Source organism: Phasianus colchicus, chromosome 3 (genome assembly GCF_987193195.1).
Source record: "Phasianus colchicus chromosome 3, bPhaCol1.hap1.1, whole genome shotgun sequence".
In the NCBI taxonomy this organism is placed as follows: domain Eukaryota; kingdom Metazoa; phylum Chordata; class Aves; order Galliformes; family Phasianidae; genus Phasianus; species Phasianus colchicus.
Window position 1 is genome coordinate 93,564,890 of NC_143438.1, and position 7,208 is coordinate 93,572,097.

Sequence of the window (7,208 nt, forward strand, 5' to 3'; positions counted from 1 at the left end):
TATCAGCCATGAAGGGAAGGTCTTTCGATTTTCCCTTCCACTGAGTGCACTTCTCTTGAAAGCACCACCCTCTTGGGGCTTACCTCCTTGCTGCATGGCTTATTGATACCATAACCTGTAATGATTCCTTGGATAATAGGTGCTCCTGTCCATCTCTTGGGGGTATAAAAGAAAGCATCTAGTGGATTAATGACCACCAGCTTCAATGTGGTTTGGTGCTGGGGTGTTGCTCCCATACAAGGTGCTCTTCCTACCTGCTCACTATGCAGAATTTACAACCCACAGGCTGTTTTTAGCAGGATCAGGCCCTTGAGAAGTGGCCAACACCATTTGCAACATGGCCTGAGTGAGGGTAGATGAGTGAAACTGGCTTGGTAGGAGGAGGAGAAGGGAAGGGGAGTGATTCTGTGCCTACTTGAATCATAGAGTTGTTTGAACTGGAAAGGGCCTTTAGAGACAATCCAATCCACCCCTCCTTGGACTCCTACTTCATCCCCTGTCTGGCTGTGGAAGAAGGCATCATCACAGAGTGGTCGAGGTTGGAGGTACCTCAGGTACCATCTGGTGCCATTCTGCTCCAGCATAGCCCCTAAAGCTGTGTTCAGCCCCCTCTGCCCAGATGGGGCTGGAGATCCCAAGAGCAGCCCTCAGACCCTTTATGGTCCCCGTGCTACCTTCAGCCCAGAAGTGATGGGGGAAATCCTGGCCTCTAGTTGGTCCCACAGCCTGGCACTGGGTACTGCTGGCAAAAACCCTTCTCTGTTCTCCTGTACCTCCTTGTAGGGATTTATGGGCATTCCTGTCATCCCCCTGAGTTCCCCCTGTCCCAGACTGAGCATCCCCAGCTCTGTCAGCTTCTCATCCTATCAGAGCTGCTCCATGCCTTTTGGTGGTCCTTCACTGGATTCTCTCCAGCCTGCCCCCACGATTTCTCGTGTACCGTGGGCCCAGCACTGGTCCTAACACTCCAGTTGTGGTCTCACCAACCATCCCTCGCCCTCTGTGCAGCCTGGTGGTGTCTACTACCATCTCCCTTTTCAGCCTCAGCCCACTGGAGGGCAGCAGCACCCTGTCCATGCTCCACTCATTGCTGTAGCAGCATCTGCCACCCAAGGGTGAATGGAAGGTATCTCTGGGGTGCTTTAAAACGAGTGCAAAGCGTGGCATGAAAAGTGGTTCTAAGCCCTATATTCTTATGGAACAAGTAGTCCAAAGGAGGACGAGGGAGGAAGCTGGTCCTTTGTGAAATTAATCTAGACAAATCCTGGTGCATCAAGAGTCATCTTTTATAAGCAAGTAGCTTTCAAAGCCCACCCTTCTTTACTTCAATCTGCAAAAGTTTTACCCTAGGCAAAGTGTGAAGCTGACTCACTTTGGAATCACCATCCACACATGAGGAGCTGCCTCCAGTTGTCACTGGCAAATAGCAGTGACCAGAGATGAATAAATTTCTACTGTATCACAAACTCCACTGCCATAGAAGAACTGATTTCAGGGCTTTTGCCAGCTGCAGGATGCACTGGGTGACCAAACTTGGGGCTAACTCAAGTAGTGAGGTCAGGAGGGCCATGCTATGGGGCAAGGAGATCATGCAGTGGTGAAACAGAGTCATGTCATGGAGCAAAGTAGATATGCTATAGAGCAAGAGGTCATGTTGTGATGAAAGCAGGTCATGCTGTGAACGAAGAGGGTCATACTAAGGGGCAAGAGCATCATGTTGTAACACAAAGGGGTCTTGTTATAGAGTAAGAGTTGAACTATATGATCTTAGATAGTCTTTACAGTTAGATTACGTGATCTTAGAGGTCTTTCCCAACCTTAGTGATTCTATGATTCTAAGATGGCCATGTTAGGAGGCAAGTGGGTCATGATGGACAAGGGAGTTTGTGCTATGGAGCAAAGTGAACCTGCTATGGAGCAAATGGGGCACACTGCAGAGAAATGGTGTCATGCTAGGAGTCAAGAGGATCATGCTATGGGGTGATGAGGAATGCAATGGATCAAAGAGTTCATGTTACAGGGCAAAGAGATTTCCAGAGTCCTGGAACTCAGTGGGGTTTCTCAAGTGATGGAACAAGCCCAGATGATGTGATCTCACCCAACATGGCTGGTGCAGCAGGGCTGTAAACCCAAAACTTGCACTGAGCAGAGCCAGCAGCCAACATGACCATCCCAGAGCTATAGGTCCTGCTCAGCTCCTGGGGACAGGGGGGTAAATATACCCCACAGCATATGAAGAGCCCCCTTTTGAGCATATGACCACAGCTATCCAGACCTATGCACTTATGCAGGGCAGCAATGCCAACGCAGCTTTCTACCAACAGAAAAATGAGTCGAAGGCTCATTAGTCTGGTACTGGTCTGTTTTCTGACTGTTTGCCTTTAACCCCAGACGCTCCCAATGAACTCATCCCATTTTTTTCCTATCTCAGGAGCAGTCCTTCTCTTTTTCTCTGCACTCACAAAAGGCCCCATCTTTAATGGGAAGGACAGAACTGAGCCATTCGGAAATGGCTCCTGAATCTTTAATAAAGCAAACATTGCTTGGGCCATAAACATATGATGACAGCAACAGAGGCTCTCAAGCTTATTGCCTGGCCGCTAGTTCTTTACTTAACTCTGCCATAATGGCTTTAATAGCCCGGGAGGGAGCTGAGGTGAAAGTCCTATTAAAAAATGTATTTCCGAATTTAATTGAGGCTCCATCTGTGGGGAAAGACAGAGGAGAGGTCGCTCCACAAGAGAGCCATGAAAAAAGAGCTCTCTCCTCCTCCACCTCCGCCTCCCCTCCCTGCTTCTATCCTCGCTGGTTTGAGCCTGGCAGCAAATCTCACCCCAACTGATGGCCATGGGGACATGGGACATCCGTGGGATCTCCTTGGGGAGACCACCAGTCCACTGGGACCATCTGCAGCATAAGGAGGGGGCACCCCGATTTGTGATGCATGCCTTCTGGATGTCCCCTTTGCAATTGTCCATGGGGACCATCAGCATATGCAGGCAGCTCAGCCAACCATGCCAGGCAGCAGCATCTGCCTGCACCCAGGCTGGCCATAGGTATCAATGGGTATCTGATCTGTCTGTCCTCCCATCCATGTGATCCTTATGTGGCCCTTCTGTAATCCATCAGTCTGTCTAACAGTCTCCACTAGCTTCTATTCACCTGGACCCATGTACATGTATGCATAGAATCATAGAATTGTTTGAGTTGGAAGCAACCCTTAAAGGTCATGCTGTCCATTTCCCCTGCAAGGAAAAGGGACATCTGCAGCCAGATCAGACTGCATAGAGCCCCAGGTGTTGACCAGTGGGACAATCTTGAATGTCTCCAAGGATGGATCATCTACCAGCCCTCTGGACAATCTGTTTCAGTGCCTCACCATTGTTATTGTGAAAAACTTTCTCCTTATATCCAATCTAAATCTCTCCTCTTCTAGTTTTGAAATGATTTCCCCTATTCCTATAGCAGCAGACCCTGCCAGAGTCTGTCCCCTTCTTTCTCATAGACCCCCCACTAGATACTGAAAGGCTGCTCTCATGTCTTCCCGCAGCCTTCTCTTCTCCAGGCTGAAGAGCCCCAGCTCTCTCAGTCTGTCCTTGTAGGAGAGGTGTTCCACCCCTTGGATCATTTTTGTGGCCCTCCCCTGATTCTATTATATACAAATATATGTGTATATATATATATTTACATCATCATTGCCGCAGCTCCATCTATAGCCAACTAGCTATCCATCTTTATCATTCTATCTATCTATCTCTCTATCTGCCTGAATATCCATCCATCCATCCATCCATCCATCCATCCATCCATCCATCCATCCATCCATCCATTCATCTATCCACCTCTTTACCCACCTATCAATCCATCCATCTATTCATCTATCCAATTATCTACCCATTTATCTGCCTATCCATGTGTTTAACCATCTAACTACTCAGTCGCTGATCCATCTGCCCATCCATCTCTTTCTCCAGTTACCCAGCTTTCACAGAATCATTTGGGTTGGAAGGGACTTTCAGAGATCATCAAATCCAACCCCACATCCAGGAAAGCTTTGTGCATTGAGACCTTTGTGACCATGCAAAGAGGTCACCTGGGAGGAGTCCCCATGTACATTTGAGGCTAGATGTCCTGAAATAGGATTATTTCACTCCGTGGCTGTTGGAAGATGGATGAATGAAGAGACAAACAGACAGGAGATGAATAGATGATAGATAGGGAAAGGAAGAAAAAAGAAGGAATTGGAAACAGGCTGGGAGATGTCCCTGTCTGCTCACATCACAGCAAACGGTGGCTCTAATTAGTGATGAAGAAGAGAGAATGGAGCAGAGGAATTCACTCCTTCCTCCACCTCCTTTCCTCATCCCCTCCTGGCGAGCATCACCCTGAGTCAGCAGATCTGCCGAGGTCACGCCACCCACTGTATTAATTGGATTAATAAAGATGTACGTCATTGAGGTAATTACTCGCTAATTGGGGATGACAAGGTTGTCAGGGTTTGTCCCTCAAAGGGACAATTTCCCGTCCCCGTCCCTCCCCTTTCCCAACACGCACTGAGTCAATCTCATTAATTAAAAATCACAGAGTCCATAACCTTGTGCCGCCAGGCCCTGGGGAAATTATCACCTCTGGAGCCATACAGTAGGGCAAAGTAGAGGCATCAACCACCTTTGGTCACCAGAACCTTGCACATCTGGATGCAGAACCCTGCACATCTGGATGTGGAACGGCGTGGTGCTGTGCACTGCGTGGCTTGGTGTAGAGCCCTGCAGAGGGATGAGGGGGGCATGCACATCTGGATGTGAGGCTGAAGCATCTGGATGCTGAGCTTTACGCATCTGGATGCTGCACAACCCAGTGCGTAGGCTGATGCAGAGCCCTGTTGGAAGAATTGCAAGCTTTAAACAGCTGGATATTGACTCCTCCACTCTGGGTGCTGAGCTCTGCACATCAGGAGAGAGGAAGACACATGTCACGATATTGTGTGACCTCAGCACTGCTTCAGCCCTGGAGTGCTGATTTTGCAGAACTTGGCTAATGAGCCCAGGCTTAATGATGCAAGCGCCCTTGCATGAAAATTTGGCTTTTCCCCCATCTCACTGGCGTGGATCTTCAGATAGTGCCTTCATATCCCATCTGTTGTTCCCTCAGAGCGTTGATGGAGAGGGAAAACTGAGGCACACAGGTCCACAGGCTCTGCTGCTGCCCGTTGTCTCCTCTAACCACCAGGTTGAGGGCTGGAAGGTGACGTTTCTTCAGCTGCTTATGTGACAACCAAATTATTTAATCCTTGCTGAGCTGAAATCAGCCTCCTTACCCAGGCCCCTGTATATCGGAGAGCACAGATATATTAAAGTGCATATTAAATTGCTTGAGCAGTCATTAAAATTTGCCATACATTTGTAGTGCTACTGATCTAATGTTTCTACAGAGACCTGAACTTCATAATTAATCGATTTAGGGTGGGTTTCCTTTCTCCTAACCTTCTTTTGTTGTTTGTTTTCCCTTTGTATTTTTTTTTTTTTAATTTTAATGAGTAGCCAACATAATAATTGTTGTGATTTCAAGGAAAACTGCAGCTGGAGGTCTTTCCTTCCATAGCCACAGCAAAAGGAATTGGGTTGTTCTGATATTACCTGCACCAAGACTCAACAAAAAGGGATGGGATAGTCAGCAAAAGGAATTTCTATCCAGATCCTGGGACAAATACAGCAGACAGTGTATCAGATGGGGAATTAAGCAGGGTTTTGAACCCCCACTGAGCACTTGAGCATATAAAAGGGACTGGGCTCTCCTTTCTGCATTTTCCTCCACAGCAAGAAAGACAAACAATAAAAATATATTAAAGCCAAGAGATTAGCACAAGCTCAGGAAAGCCTTCGAGCAAAGGATCATCCACAAATGATGCACCTGGCAAAAAGGCAAACAGCACAGAACAAACAGTGTTCTTGTTCCCAAATCCCTATGGAGACACACACAGAGGACAAAGAGGTCAGAGTGGTGTCACGAGGCCCATATTCTCCATTCCCTGGATTTTTAACCCCAAAACTGCCTTTGGAGAGCTCTGGTAGGAGATGCTGAGCTGTGTCCAGAAGGCACTGAAGGAGAGTGATTACCCAAGCGATAAATCAACAGTGTGGGGCTGATGATATAATAATGGAGATATGATGTCATCTCAATCCTGCCCATTGATTTTTTTGCCTTTCTTTTTTTTTTCCCTTCCTCTTGATGAATCTCTTTTCCCATCCATTCCCCTCCCTGAGCTCACATTGCTGCTGCTGCTATATGGCTCTTTATTTCCAGACCTATCGACTGAGCCCCAGTGCCATGATAAAGTGATGACAATCAGTGCCTGCATGGGGACCCTTGCTTAGGATATCTACATTGAGATGCCATATAACCCCAGAAAACTCTTAAACCTCACCCATAGAGAACAGGAGAATTTTTGTACAGGGATTAGCTGTAATTTTGTGCTTGATCTATGGGTTGCATCCTTCCTCTTGCTTTCTCCATGCTCTTCTTCCCTCTGCTGCTGCAGCAGGTGAGAAAGAAACATCTCCCAAGACATGAAGGAATCATATAAACACACATGAGAGTGAGAGGAGGTAGGAAAAGGTTTCACAATGGAAGTGAATCACCCTTAGTTAAGGTATTTATAAAACCATAGAATCATAAAATCATTTGGATTGGGAGGGACCTCTAAAGGTCATCCAGTCCAGTATATGTATATGTAATATTTCCAGCCATGCCTGTGTATTTGAGCATCCACAACTTAGCAGGATCTGCCTGACTTTGCCTTTCTCCTGGCCCCATCCACAGGTTTCATCTGCCAAAGCTGCCGTACACCTTGCCCATTCCTTTTCAATGGATACCACCATCCATGCCCAACGTTGCACCAACATCCATAGCTGCTGACTCATGCCAAAAAGGCTACTTAAGACTAGGCTGATTTGGAGCCCCATCATCTTGAACATCCTTCTAGGGAAGAATTTCCCTGTCCCATCATCCAGGCTTCCACAAGAGAGGCACCAGGCAAGCTGACTCCTCTGGAGCAAACAGTTTTCCATTGGAAATGCAAGGTTAAGCATTAATCCTGAGTCTCCGCAGAGTCAGACTTTGCCATGGATGAGCAAAGGCTCCAGGTAGTGAACAGTTTCCCCGCATGGTCCCCTCTGTATCATCTTCCCATAGCCCTGCCACCTTTCTTT